Source organism: Notamacropus eugenii, chromosome 4 (genome assembly GCF_028372415.1).
Source record: "Notamacropus eugenii isolate mMacEug1 chromosome 4, mMacEug1.pri_v2, whole genome shotgun sequence".
Lineage (NCBI taxonomy): Eukaryota > Metazoa > Chordata > Mammalia > Diprotodontia > Macropodidae > Notamacropus > Notamacropus eugenii.
This window is the reverse complement of record NC_092875.1, coordinates 144,637,136-144,652,762: the sequence shown is the minus strand read 5'-3', so window position 1 is coordinate 144,652,762 and position 15,627 is coordinate 144,637,136. Positions and strand designations below refer to the sequence as shown.

At 35.9% G+C, this 15,627-nt stretch overlaps 1 protein-coding gene across 2 annotated transcripts in view; it reads left to right on the top strand.

The window, feature by feature from the left end:
- The window catches only part of ZFPM2 (zinc finger protein, FOG family member 2), a 568,693-nt gene that overhangs the window by 150,128 nt on the left and 402,938 nt on the right, over positions 1-15,627 (top strand). The window lies entirely within an intron of this gene.

Sequence of the window (15,627 nt, the reverse complement as noted above, 5' to 3'; positions counted from 1 at the left end):
CAATGCATAAACCGAATAATTTCACAGATATTTTAAGAACTATGCTGATCACTTTGGAATTATCTAAATCATTAGATATGCCCTGGACATTATCTTGGGAGCTGAAAGACACAAGGAAGATAGCTTTAGGTTTGTAGATTTGGAGAGATTTTTGTAGCACCAATTTTAATTTCCATCAGTAAGTCCTAGGTTTCATAGAAAAATATCTAATAAGGTCATGAACACAGTGTTCAAAGCAACTCAGGCAACAACATTATAAGTTAGCTGAAAAATTCCAAATTTATTTTTTTAAAGACCAAATCAAAATAATAATATGGAGAAAAACTGAGTGTGACCCAGAATATTCCAGTTGTAGCAACATTTATAAATAGAGACTATTGTGTAAAAAGGTTTAGGGACCGTGTTTTGAAATTATTTTAACAATAATTCATAATGCAGCACTATTTTTCATTAGGAAATATTCTATATTTCAATCACATTTTCATCCTTGCATGACTTTGCAAATTACTGTATGCTGTGCATGAAGAAGAGAGGAACTCTAGGGGTAATTTTCTGAAACCAGCAGCTGGAAAATATAATGCAAACAAAAATGAAGATGCAGTATATCTGATCATTATGATGTCATTGTTAATGATATACACACATGTTTATATTCCGTACACTGCAGCATTATGCAAAGGCAAGATTTGGGAATAAAATGTAGTACATTTAAAGTGGGGTAAGCCCATTTTTGAGGTTTTGAAAGAGCACAGAAATCTTTTCTGGCATGTTTATTCTCTAAGAAGTCCTCATTTCACAATGCTTCTATTACTATAGTACGGGCAAGAGAAAAGAAGACATTTTTGCAAAATTTACCTCTGTCCTTTTTTAGGCTGCTTTGTATTTTTCAAAGAAAAATTTCATTAACTTTCATTGTTCTTCATTATTACTATTTGGTATAAAATGAACTGTGTATAACACATATTTAATATCATAGAAATACACAAATATTGATACATTTCTTCCATATCAGAGTTTCTGCACTTTTATTTTCAAGGAAATGCATCTTTAGTCAATGAGATCTTAATTAAACAGATGGAAGTGTTTATGTAAATGTTTATTTTATCCTTATTGTTGCACATGAATGGTGGTGGTAGTACACAACTTAACGTGAAAATGAATTGTGGATAGATGAATAGATAGGTAGAAAAGCACAAATCAGTATATCAAGAAGTTCCTTCTCTTGGACATTCTAAAATTAGTCGTATGTTCTCCACAGGTAGGTGAGCAGCAGTATCTGGAACTGAATATTTGCACTTCTGAGACAATGAAATCATTATATCCCAGTGAGATGTATTGGTATCTCTGTGTAGTAGGTATTGGGTCAAGCACCATTATTTCATTAGAATCGTTTTTTTTTTTTTAAATAAATTCTCCTTTTAGTAAGACATCCCTGCTGAATTACCTGTCCAATAGCATTAATATCTGCAGACTGTTAATAAAAGAAGAAACAGGCTAGCTTTTAACATTTTTTTCAATATTTGAGATGTAAGAATTGTGTATATTCCTGTGCATAGTTACATGTTTTACCATGGAGTCAGTGAATCTTGACGTAGAACTTTGTCTTTGGAGGGATGTATGGTTGTGGTTGTGGGTCTATGTATATAGTAACAGTGTGCCTAATAGCAATAAATGATATGTTCTTTTTGTAGTACTAAATATATAGTTTTGAAACCAGTACTAACTTATCCCTGAGAGTAAAAGCTTAATTGTGTTATATTTTTCCAGGATTTAATTTGTTGTGTAGGCATGCCATTGTTTTAAGACAGGCTTCTGAGTGTTTTAGAATCTCTGCTTTTTAAGATGTGTCCAGAGAGTCCGAAGCAATCAGTATCAGCTGTCATAACAAAATAAATTCCAGAATAATATGGGAATTTGAAAGAGTACCAGAGCATCACTCTCTCAGATGGATAGAAATTTGTCTCGTTTAGGAAAGTTACTCAAGAAGAAATTTTATTGTCATTTATACTTTGCTTTTCTCAAAATAAGTTTTTTGTTTGATAGTTATAAGTGACGGAAAACAGTCACTGTGTTGTCTGTAATGATCTTTCATATATTTGACTTCATTTAATTGTACCTACCATTTTCTTCTCCTAGCAAGAAAAATAATTGTCTTTTACTATTTCTTTTATGTTATGACCTATTTAAACCTTTAATCTTCTTTGTGACTCCCCTCTGTATTTGGTCTTTGTAGCCACTATACAGTGTAGAACTAGAAGTGGGTACTGAGAAAGCAATGTTAAAGTGGACAGGTCACTGAATTCTGGTGAGAGGATCAAGAGTTTTCTCCCAACTTTGTTAATAATAAGCTTCAATCTATGACCATTTTATAGTGTTAAACAGAACTAGATATTGAGAAGAGGGAATGAAATTAGCATTTATAATGAACCTACTATGTGTAAGGCACTTTTTAAATATTATCTCCTTGGATCCTCACAACAGACCCTTCAAGATGGGTGCTGTAATTATCCCCATTCTACATTTGAAGAAACAGACAAATGGAGATTATGTGACTTACTTAGAGTGACACTAGTAAGCTAGCCAGTAGGTGTCTGAGGCTAGATTTGAGCTAGGGTCTTCCTGATGCCAGGCCTATTGTGTTCTACACATTAAGCCACTTAGCTCCCTCCTAGGCAGTGACTTGCCCAAGGTCACATCGCTAGTTAAATGTCTGAGGTAGGATATGAACTCAGGTCTTCCTGAGTTTCCAGGTCCAGGTCATGCACCAAGCAGTATGGAAAGGTCATTAAACTCAGTAGAATTGTGTGCTACTCCCAACTCTGACAATAGAGAACTAGAATCTTAGGAAAATCATTTCTCCTTGCTGAGCCATACTATCTCCATCTGTAAAACGAGGAGCTCAAGACTCTCTGATCTCTAAGGTAACTAAACTAACTTTAATGTTCTGTCTTTCTAGAATGCTTAATATAAACTTTATATTCCCCAGTCTGAGTTATGTATCCCTTTGTCTTCTTAAAATTATTAATAAATTACATTATATAGGACCTGACTGATGCTATATATATATATATCCTGCTCATCTTCCGTTAGGATTCCTTGAACATTTTCACTGATTCACTCCTCCATTGTATCCTCTCATTAAGTCTAATATTTTGTACTTGTCTTTTAAAAACATTTACTCCCTTTTTCTGATTTTCCTTTAAGATGGTGGAACCATTTGAAAGTCATTCATCCTTCATTCGTTGGGCATTTACTGAGAAATAATGACATCAAAGATTCTAGGCTAGACATTCTTGGATAATACAAAGGTTATTAAAAGATAGATGTCATCACAATAATTATAGCAGTTCATATCTCTATAGATAACTTCATGATGAATAAAACCTCACTTCTATATACTGAATGGCAAGCAGGTTATAAACAATAGTCTTTGGATTGCAATGATTGCCATGTATAGAGTATTTGATGGTTTATAAGTGATACCACATACATTATCTTATTGGATGCAACAGCACCACCTGGCCCAAGTAAGTAACGTCTATGTAACTTTGGGAATGTCACTCAAAATGGTCTGGGACTGAGTTTGCTTATTTTTAAAATGAGAGAGGATTGGATTAGGCCACCTAGTCTACTCTCACTCTTTTAGCTCTACTACTGAGAACAACCATTTGAATACTACTTTCTAGTTACTTCATTCACTTAGTATTTGGATTTTATAAGCTATAGCCTACATTTAAAAATAGTTTTTAAACTTTCTCCTTCACTGCCTATATTATAAATAGCTAATCATAACTAACATACAGCTCCTACTATGTGCCAGGCACATAGCACACGTTAATGCTTTACTTACAGTTTCACCTTGTTTGATTCTTACAACAATCCTGGGAGGTAGGTGCTCTTATTATCCCCATTTTACAGAACAAGAAACTGAGGCAAACAAGTTAAGGGACTTTTCCAAGATCACACAGCTAAGTATCTGAGGCTGAATTTTAATTCGGGTCTTACAGGTTCCAGGACTACAACTCTATCGACTACAGCATCTAGATATGTGGTACAATTCAAAGACTATGGTGGAAGAGTGAAGTGAAAGACTAAAGGTCATAGAAGTATTTGCTCTCAGAGGATTTTTAGAGTGTTTCATTTTAGCTAACATGTGCCTAGCTTGCTATTTGCCCAGCACTGTGCTAAACACTTTACGGATATCTCCTTGGGTCCTCACAACAACCCTGGGAGGGAGTTGCTACTATTATTCACATTTTACAGATAAGGAAACTGAGGCAAAAAGAAGTTGTGCTCAGAGTCATACATCTAGTTAAGTATCTCAGCCTGGACTTGAGCTCAGATCTTCCTGATTCCAGACCCAGTGCTCTATGTATCTATGTGTGTGTGTATATATATATATATATATATATATATATGCAATCAATCCAAAGACAAAAGCTGTACTTAGCACTAGGGATGCAAAGACAGAAAAGAGATATTTAAATTTTCTGCTATCAGGAAGTTTTTGTACTATAGATGAAGAATACATATATATACACATACATATATGTATATGTGCACATATATGCACATTTATTACACATATACACACATTACATATATACACACATACACATATATGCACACATACATGCACCTCTGTTTCTCTCTCCCCTCCTTTCTGTCTTTAGCCTTTTTTTTTTTTTTTTTACCCCAGACATATGATTTCATCAGTGTAGAACTTAGAGAGCCCCAGGCCTGTAGTCAGGAAGATTCAAATTCAACCTGAGATATTTACTAGCTCTGTGACCCTGGGCAAGCCATTGAATTGCTGCCTCAGTTTTCTCATCTGCACAGATGTATATGTATGTAGACATATATGTATATGTATGTTAGGTAGGGCCTGGAGTCAGATACTGTGTGATCCTGGAAAAATCATTTGACCTCTGTTTGTCTCAGTTTCCTCATCTGTAAGATAGGCATAATAATAGAATCTACCTTCCAGGGTTGTTGTGAGGATCAAATGAGATAATGGTTATAAAGTGCATAGCCTAGTGCCTGGAACATAACAGACACTATATAAACATTAGCTGTATTATTATCCTCATCACATGTGTATTTTACTTTAAAACACTGAAAATAAAGGCAAGGTAGTGTGTGTGTGCTTGTGTGTGTGTGATTTGTACCGTTAAATATTTCCTTCAGCTCAAATTCCGTCTTCACTGCTTTCTGTTCTGACCCTCCCTTCCTTTTTTCCCCCAGAACTGGAAACAATCAGGTCACCCCACCTTTCCTTGGCCTCCTGTTAGGTTGTTTGGTCTCATTTTTCTTGCATGGCATGGTTAACACTTTCATGTGGCAATTTGCTTACTGACTCTACTTTAGCTTTCATGGAGCAGGCGCTGTGTCCACATACATGCAAAGAGCACCTTGTGTAAAGTAGGCATCTTTGGAATAAAGAATAGGGCAGAAAGTATGCAGCGATAATATTGACTTTCTCCCAGAAAAGCTGATTTAAGGATGTCTTGATCATGAAAAAGATCCATTATTGGGTAATTATTCACTTTGTAAAGAGACATTATGTCATATTTTCCTTGCTGCATTTGACACTAACTGGGTGACTATGGACTTGTCACTTGACTCATGTAACTCAGGCCACTTCCTAGGATTTCTTTAAGTTAGATGGCTGCTTTTGTGAAAGAGGGGGTTTTCATGCCAGGAGTTTTCTGTTCTGATGAAATCTATCGTACAGAATTCAATTTTCAGAGAGATCTCTGATTTGTATAGTTACCACAGGACTCTATCAAGTAATGAGTCCTTCAAATGTATATAAAATGATTCAGTCTGTAGAAATTTGATCTTTTTTTTTTTTTACCACCTTTTAGAATTTATATAAAGTATGAGGCATGCTTCGCTTGTTGCCACTATGCTGAAAGTAAGCTGAAAATCTCTAAATAAATTTCGTTGTTCCCTTGTTATTCATCACTGTGAATAAATTCCGATGGTAGCACTTGCTCAGCTTTATGCCTTAAGTTAAACTAAAATGCTGGGGGAAGTGTTTTGCATAAAATTGGAATGGCTGGTAGACCACTGTGAGATTGAAACAGACACTAATGATACAGCGCCCTTTTTTTTGCTTCACTCGTGCTAAGAAGGACTTGGAGATTACAGTTCTGATTTCGTTTCCTTTTTGATTGGGAAAATGTGGTAGATAGAAGATCTGGGAAATGCCATTTGATGTAAATTAACAAAAACCTATGAAACATAGTTAACCATAGATCTAGTCTGACAGTAAGAAGAATATTGTGAGAAGCAGAGGAAATCGTAGAATGACTGTGTGTTACTCTGACAGTGAATTGGTATTATCTCTGCTATCAGATAATGTAGTTATCATTAATTTTCACATTTGCATTTCAATCTTTGGAAGGAAATGACTCTTGCCGGATGAAGATAAGAGCTCTGTACTACTATAATGAACCATCATTTTATCCCAATGCTTTGTATCCTATGAAAATGAGGCTGGGAGGCGTATGGAAGGGGAGGCGGGCTAGAGGGAGGGAGGGGGTCAGAGAAACATTATAACAAAGTGTCAAAAATTACCACAGACTTTGGAGGCCTTTATGAAACAAGAGGCAGTCTAAATAAATCTTCTGTAGTGAAGTGGATATCGGATTAAAGACGAAAGCTTGGTTTCTTATTGTAGAACGAAAAACACTATGGACAAGTAGATGAAAAAAAAATTCCCATCTCATTCTCTTAATCTAGTTTGTACTTCTAGTTTGGAATTAGGAAATGCATAAACTCAACTTAAAATACTGATTTAGAGCCAAGTTGGGGAGGAGCTATGTGAACATCTTCCTTTAGCTTTACTGTTTTATCCCCCCAAGATTCCACCTTCCATCATGGCCATGATCCTGTATGTTTATTGACTTATAAAACAAAATGACTCACCAAGTAAGTAGTTCCCCTCTTGACTCCAGCCATGTTATCTTGATTTTATTCAATAGTAATTCTTTTGTCATTTAGAGTTATAAATGAGAATGCTGTCTGGTATAAGATTTGGTGGTAGACTAACTGTTCCCAGAGCTTTTTCATTGATTTCTCTTATAACCCTCAAAAATTATTCAATCAAAAGAAAATAGTAACTCTTACATTCAATTATTCAGGCAACAATTTTAAAGTACCTGCTGTACTCCAGGCACTGTACTAGACACTTAGGATTCAAAGACAAAAATGAACTTAAACTTGTATTCAAAGAACTTACATTATTCTGGGCAATATAAGATGTTCACAGATAAAAGTATGATACCTATGAACATGTGCATGTGCTTATATGTGTGTATGTGAGTATACATATATGTGTATACTCACATACACCCAACCTATATAATTTAAGATTCATGTGGGCAGAAAAGTGTGAGAAACAGGAGAGACCTCTTGAAGGAAGTGGTGTTTGATTTGAACTGTGAAGGGGGCTAGGTATTTATAAGAGAGGGATGAGAAGCATTCTGCACTTTAGGGAGCGCCTATGAGAAAGCTGGGGAATATGGGACTTCAGATGGAGTGTGTACAGCAAGGAGGCCAATCTGTCTGAAAGACTTGTAGAATGAATAGAATATGTGAGAAGGAAGAGTGGGGAATCAGCCTGAAAAGGGAGTCTGGTATCAAATTAGCAGCTTAAATGTTAAGTGGAGGAATTTTGTTTTGTCCTGGAGGCAACAGGGAACTTTTGAAGTCTCTTGAGCAGGAGGCTGTGCTTACAGAAATGGGCAAAGTTTAATCTCTGGTAATTATAAAATAAATTAATTACTATTAAAATGTCTATATTGATATTATCATTATTCATACTAATGAAATTTTTACTTGATCATGGTATTGAGAATAGGAGAATTTTTTTTTACATGACTTAAATTAATTTGGAAAACTAGGCATCGTTTTCTGATACAAAGCCACTAAAACTTGGATTTCATTCAATTTCTCTCACATATGCCTTTGCATATGGAATACCAGTACGTTATTGCAAGTCAACATATTCTGGAAGTTTTGAATTTCTACACATTTATACATATGCACCTAGTGTCACTAGTTAAGCATGCAAAATATATTTGTCAGATATTTGCTGATTTATTTTAGAAAGTAGCATTATTTTGTACAAAGGAATATGTAAATTGTCTTTATTGATAATGGATACTTTTTAAAAGAATTTGATGAAAAGGGATGTGTTAAGAAATACATTTACTTGTCATTATATTCATTAGTAATAATTTATTAAATATAGTCAAACACTTCAGCTGTTTCATATGGCACTATTTCTTTCCTTGAAAGGATAGATTCCCTTAACACACACACACACACACACACACACACACACACACACACACACACACACACGCTCTGTCTCTCTCTTTCTCTCTCTCTCTCTCTCTCTCTCTCTCTCTCACAGCTTTCTTGTCTACTTTCTAGGAATATTTCATACTACTCTCCTTCATATGATCTTGAGTTTCAGGCAGATTCATCCACTTGTTGCTCCTTTGACATGCAATTCCATTTCCTGCCTCCATATCTTTGCATTGATTGTCTCCCTTGCCTGTAATCTGTACTCTTTCCTTACCTCCGCCTTGTAAAATTCCTAGCTTACATGGAAGTTCCGTTCTGTCACCTCTTCAAGGGGCCTTTCCTGAATCCGCTAGCTGCTAAGGCCTGCAAGATTACCTTGTTTTGATCTTGTCTGTATTTTGTTTCTGCATGCATGTGGACCACCTCAATGGAATATAAGATCCTTAAAGATAGGAATGGTTTAATTTTTGTTCTAGTATGCTAACTAGCCAACTATCTAGTTTAATACCATGAAGGTATTGGGGGCTTCATCAATGCTTATTGAATTGATTTTAGTACTGGGACAGACCCCTGGTCTATTGGGCCTGACACTATGATGGAGTATGATGAAAGTGTGGCATTTACTGTCACCCTTGCAATATATAAGGATATATTCCAGAATAATCTAGTTTACCTTATTAACTGCTTAAGGATCGGCCTGCAATTCTAATGTTTATACAAATTATCTTTGAAGCCATAAATCTGCCTATATTGTATCTTACAGGCCTGGGTCTGTAAGATTAGTGCTACTGTGGGGTCCCTGACCTTGGCAGGGAAGAGGGAAGGAAATAACCATTTAAGTTCCTACTATGTGTCAAGCACTGATCTAAACACTTTAGAAGTATTAACTTATTTAAGCACACTACAAATATCGTCTCATTTGAGACTACTCAAACCCTGTGAAGTAAGTGCTATGAATACACTGTTTTACAGTTGAGGAAACTGAAGGGAAAGAAGTTTAATGACTTGCCCAAGGTCATACCTTCAATAAGTGTTTGAAGTCATATTTGAATGCAGGTCTTCCTGATTGAAGGTCCAGTGCTTCACCCATTGTGCCACAGGTGATACATATATGCGCACAAATACACATGAATACAGACAATGTGCATGTATATGTATGCATGTATGCTTTATATTTACATATTTTATGTAGAATAACTGCATATATATATACATATGTGCATATATTTATGGGTATGTCTTCTGTGTATATATGGTATATTTTGCTTATGTGTGCATATATGCATGTATATGCACACATACACATATATACACGTACACATACACATGCATACATGCATCCACTTTGCCTTATGAAAAAAACCAAATACACACAAATACACACACACACACACACACACACACACACACAACAAAGGGCCTCTTGTCAGAGGTAGCCTGAGAGCTGAGTCTTGCACAGAGCTAAATATTGTAAGAGGCAGAGAGAAGGAGCTCAGGCATAGTGTTATGCCTAAAGTGCCAGACCTGGATCAAGCATTAAGATCCCATCTCTGGCACTTGCTGACTGTCTGACCATGGATGTCACTTAATCTCTATAACCTCTGTCTGCTCATATGTAAAAGGAGGTTAATAATACCTGTAGTAGCTCATTTGATTTGTGTGAGGTTCATTGGACATTTTGCCTATATTAAAGCTCTTTATATATGTCTGTCGTTATTATCTTTCCAGGAATGGGGAAAGAGCCTGTTCAAAGGCATGGAGAGAAGGGAGATAGAATGTCACGGATAGGTAAGAGCAAGTCAGCCAGGTTAGCTTGGGCACAGATCTGTGATGGGCAGTAATGTGCAGTCAGCCTGGAAAGGTGGGCTGCCGCCAGTCTGCAGATGACTTCAATTGCCAAGTGGAGAGGACTTTGTATTTTATCCCAGATGCATCAGAGAGCCCCTGAAGCTTCCTCAGCCCAGTGACATGATCAGACCTGTGTGGAATCAGTAAGACCACACCAATACATTAGACTAAGTTATCTCCAGAAAACAATCTATAGTGATGCCTGTGTACTTTTTCCTAAGTACATTCTGCTAGCTTGGAGCCCATCATTTTCAAAATATGCTTTGAATCATGTGCATTATTCTGCCCTTGTCCAAACTGAATCTCATCTGCTACTTTTCTGCCCACTTTCATAGCCTCATGAGGTCAGCTTACAAGTTCGACTTGCCCTATTAGCAAAAACAGCCAGAAGTAAAGCAAAGAAAATAATATTCCACCTCAATAAAACTGATGGCACATTGATAAATCTGTTGCAGACCATGAGGTCTTTCTAAAAGGCATAAAGACTGGTTAAGTGTAAATTGGAAGGGATTTTACAGTATGTGTGGTAAATCTGTTCTTCTGCCATCTAACTTCTTTCTATTGAAATCTCTCCTGCTATATTGTTCATTTATTCGGTGAATATTAATTAAGCTCCTCCTGTGTGCAATGAACTTTTCTGGGTGCTGGGAAGGTAAAAATAAATAATATATAACTCACATTCCTAACCTTAGGTAGAAGGAAATATTTTCCGTCAAGCAACAAAATAGTCTTTCAGTGAAGTAACTAGCATTGTTAGTGGTATCATGGTGTCTCATCACTTACGAAGTCTAAGTCAGTATTAGAGTTGCCCTGACAGATCTCCCAAACTAAAATGCCATGGTATGATGAAATCAAGTCTTGGAATCTGGACTGATTGATAGAAATCAGCTCCATCTTTGGACTATAAAAAGTAACTGGAAAAGAAGTGTCTACAACTTACTCAAGAAATTTTCACAGGGACCTAATAGTAGTTTTGGCAATCCTATGGACTTCTCTCAGGAGGATCATTCCTTATATATCTCTGGACTCCTAAAACCTAAAAAAAAAACAGAAGTTGGTTTTAGAATAGATTTAAGAAAGCTATAGATGTTCATAATCCATCATTATATTAAGAAGAAGGCATCTGTTTGATCTATCATAGCTATCATAGAGGCAATGAGACATATCTACAGGGTGGTAAGGTATAAAGTAACATTTGGGGAAAATTCTTTGGGAAACCATGCAGTAAGCCATGTGCTTTTAGACTCTTTTCCTTAATATAGGTGGAAATACCCTGCTAACCGAACATCATTAAAAAGCAGGTTTTTTCCCCCCAGCAGCATGTAGAATCCAGAGTCCACAACTAAAGTTTTTCTTTGTTATAATTTTTCATACTAAACCATCCAAGACAATTATATGGACTAACTTCAGCTAAGTAGTTGAATGATCTAATTTATTTTGAACTGGTGGCATAAGTATGGAGTCTTCTAGAAAATAAAATTCTTCTACAATTCAAGCAAAGAGTATGATAATGTTGAAGACCGATGAACCATTTTCTGTTTAAAGGTCTATTTTTACTATTTAAAAATTAGCTAATTTACATTTAAGAAATCTCTTCTTTAAATAATTTCAGAGAAAAAAGTGCCTCAATAGTGAAAGATATTTTAATATTTAAAAAATAAAATGTTTGAAATAATTTTTAGTTTTTTTCTGAAAAAGGAAAAATGAGGAGGAAGAAACATGCATTTATTAAGTATCTACTGTGTGTTGTGTGTGTGTTCATCCTTCATTGCTGAAAAAGACCTTGCTTTCAGAGAAATGATGACATGACTTGCACTTGACTTTGTTTTGAGTGAGGGAGGGCTGTGCAGGTCACCAGCCTCACTTCTCCTCCAGAGCCATCTGAATCCAGTGACTAGATATTCATCAGGATGACTGTAGATGACCCAGGATGAGGCAATTGGGATTAAGTGACTTGCCCAAGGTCACACAGCTAGTGAGTATCAAGTGTCTGAGGTGAGATTTGAACTCAGGTCCTCCTGACTCCTGCACTGGTGCTCTATCCAGTGGTAGGCACTGTGTTAAACACCTTAGAAATGTCTCATTTAACCCTCATAAGAACTCTATGAAATAGGCATGATTATTGCCTGCATTTTAGAGCTGAGGAAACTGAGGCAGACAGCAATTAAGTGATATGTCCAGGGTTGCGTCTAGTACATATTTGACACCGGGTTTGAACTCAGTTTTTCCTGATTCTTGGCCTAGCACTCTATCCCTCTATTCCACCTTTGCTCATCTTTTTTTCACAAGTTCTTGAAATCTCACATAATCAAAATAGACACTCGTATCCTTCATAGTGATAAAATAAAATAGAATAACTTATTAATTCACATTTCCTGAATTGTATAATATTACCTCTGGGCAATAACGCTTTAAAATGAATATAATCACATTTAGGCAGAATAATGAGTCAACTTCTGTTACAGAACAATGTCCTTGATTAACTTGGACATTTAAGTAGCTTCAATAATTTTCCCTCAGCCATATTCAGAACTTTAGGGGCACTATTTTTCCTTTGGTTATGGTTTCTTAGTACTGTTTCTAATAACTTGAAAACCTAGAGCATGTAACTATGTTTTCTTTTGTTTTCTGTTTTGAGTGTTTTGTTTTTGATTTTATGTTTTATTTTGTTTTAGACTGGATCTGTGATTAAATTATATAGGGAACTCCCAGTGAGCAAACTCAACTAAAATATCTCTGTACCTGCTAGGCAAAGTAGTCTGAGGACACTGGGAGCTTAAGGGACTTTCTTAGAATGATACAAACATGGCCAGAGGCTGGACTCAGCCAACAAGGTCTTGCTGACTCTCAGCCTGTCTCTCTATGTGCTATCCTTAGTCTCCCTTACAGGTGAGCTTTTAATTTGGGATTTGGGGGAAGCTTGCTTGGAAAATGCTTACAATCAGAAAATATATTTAAACAACAGCTTGCATTTTATATCCCCTATATAGTGCAAGACTGGAAACAAAGCAGAGAGAAAAATATGTCTTCAACACCTATATTTCTACTCCTGGAATTTTGCTTGGGCAGCAAAGTGATTTTAAAAAAGATAAGTACTTACAGAGCTGCTAGTTCTCTCGGTTACATGTGGAAATTGTAAGGTTTATACGGTGTGATTGCTATTCGGAAAGACCTGACTTCAAATCTTTATTACCCTAGTTTCCGTAATGATCTTAAATTAATGTTATTCATTTTCAGATTTTGAATGGGGGAAGAGAATTCTGTAATAAATCAAAGGTCCCCCCTTCTCTAAAGAGCTTCCTCTGTGATGGTTCTATTTTGTGAGCATTACTAGTTTCTGGACTAGTCATCAAAGAATGAATTTATTGGGTTCCATATGCCTCATTGTCTTTGAGGTTTCTTGTGTTGCTTTTCCTTTCCAGAAAAATTTAAACTACTTCCTCTGTTTCTAGTCATGTAAAGTAGTCCCTGCTCTCAAGAAATTTACAGGAATTTTGGAGGTGAAACTCACTCACATTAAACATGTGAAAACAACATAAGACCTCTTCAGTTAAAAGGTTAATAATTGACTGCCAAAATGTATTATAAAGATAGAAAATTATCAGTGTGATTAACAGGGATAGTTGAGAAGGTTGCTGACTCCACTTATTGTAAATATTTTTTAACAGAGGGCCTAAAACTAGAGATTATGCTTAAAGGGTGAAGAGCTAGGCAGAAGAGAGGTAGTTATGAGGGTTATTTCAAGACAAGGACATTGTTTTTAGCTAAAATTATTATCAAATTGAAGTAATAATAAAAATAACAATTATTATAACAATAACTAACATTTATATGTCACTTAAATGTTTTCAAAGATATTTCATGCTCAGAAGAAGTCCCTAATATACGTACTACGATTATCCCCATTTTACAGATGATGAAACTGGGGCCCACAAAAGTCAAGTGACTTGTCAAAGTAATATCTAAAGCATGATTGGAACTCCAGTCTTTTCTACCCACTCTAACGCTGTATTCACTAAACCTCATGACTGTCCTAGATGTAATCAGTGGAATATTTCTTTACACAAATGATAAGACAATATTCAGCTACGATTTAGATTCTAACTTTCACAGACTGGATCTGAATATGCCATCCGCTCATGTAGGTGTAGATTTGGACATCTGTCTCCCCTTCCAAGAGCTCTAGTGGGTTTAATTCCAAAATCTAGGCAAGAGATTTTTTTTTCCCCTTTATTGTGTCTCTAGCACAGAAAGTGTCAGCCTGGAAGAGAAAAGGCATTCCTGCTTCGTGCGTATGTATACCTTTTAATACACAAAGTGCACATTAGCACTGCAACCCCAATCTCTGAACTAGAGATGTAGCATGAAGACAGGGACAGAAAGATTGACTTCATGTTCTCATTGCTTCCTTCCTTTACCAAAGAGATGATGTCCAGGTTCAGGCTGACCTGTATTTGGTCCATCTTTATTTATCTACATGGTTATTACTGCTGGCAAAAGGTAGGAAGAGTCTTATTTCTGACCTCATAAGGCCTTGTACTTCGGGTGCTGAATATGCTACATGATTGATTCAACTCTCAGGTCAATCCTTTAAACAATAAATTCACTATGGCTGTTGTTCCAACCAGTGGGATATGTCCCAATCATTAAGATAGTCGTGTTCTGCTTTATAGTCTCAGGCAGTGGTGGACATCAGAACATGTATTTTTACTGGAAAAATGAGAATATATATTTGTTGTTGTTCAGTAGTTTGAGTTGTGTCTGACTTCTCATGACTCCAATTGTAGCATTCTGGGTAAAGATATTGGAATGGTTTGCCATTTCCTTCTTCAAGTCATTTCACAGAGGAAGAAACTGAGGCAAACAGGGTTAAGTGACTTGCCCAGGGTAACACAGCTAGTAAGTGACTGAGGCCACATTTGAACTCATGTAGGTGAGTCTTTCTGACTTCAGGTCCAGCATTCTGTCTACTGTGCCACTTACATTATTTTTTTAATTTTTAAAATTAATTTGTTTTTATTTTTCAATAGTTACTTCCATAAGTTTTAAATTTTCGTCCCCTCTCTTCCCCCTCTCTCTCCAAGATGGCATGCTCATCTTTTATGGGTTCAACACATACATTCTTTTATTACCTTTGAATTTTAAAAAGTTGAGAGCTGATGGTTTACATCCTATAGAAAAGGTAAGTATATTAGAACCAATATAATTACCATTAATTTTGTTTTTTCCTTAGGATCTACATAAAGCACAGTTAATATCTTAACAGAATTATACATGCTTATTAAACCCTATCATCTCTATCTGTCTGATTTTATGCTTAAATTATTATGCTTACATCTAACAAAATATGGATCAAGCATGTAGGTGAGACAAGTGGTTTCATTGGCATAGGATCCTACCAAATGATGAAATTACTTTTACAGTTTCAGTTGGCACCTTTTTTTTTTTCCTTTGAATTAC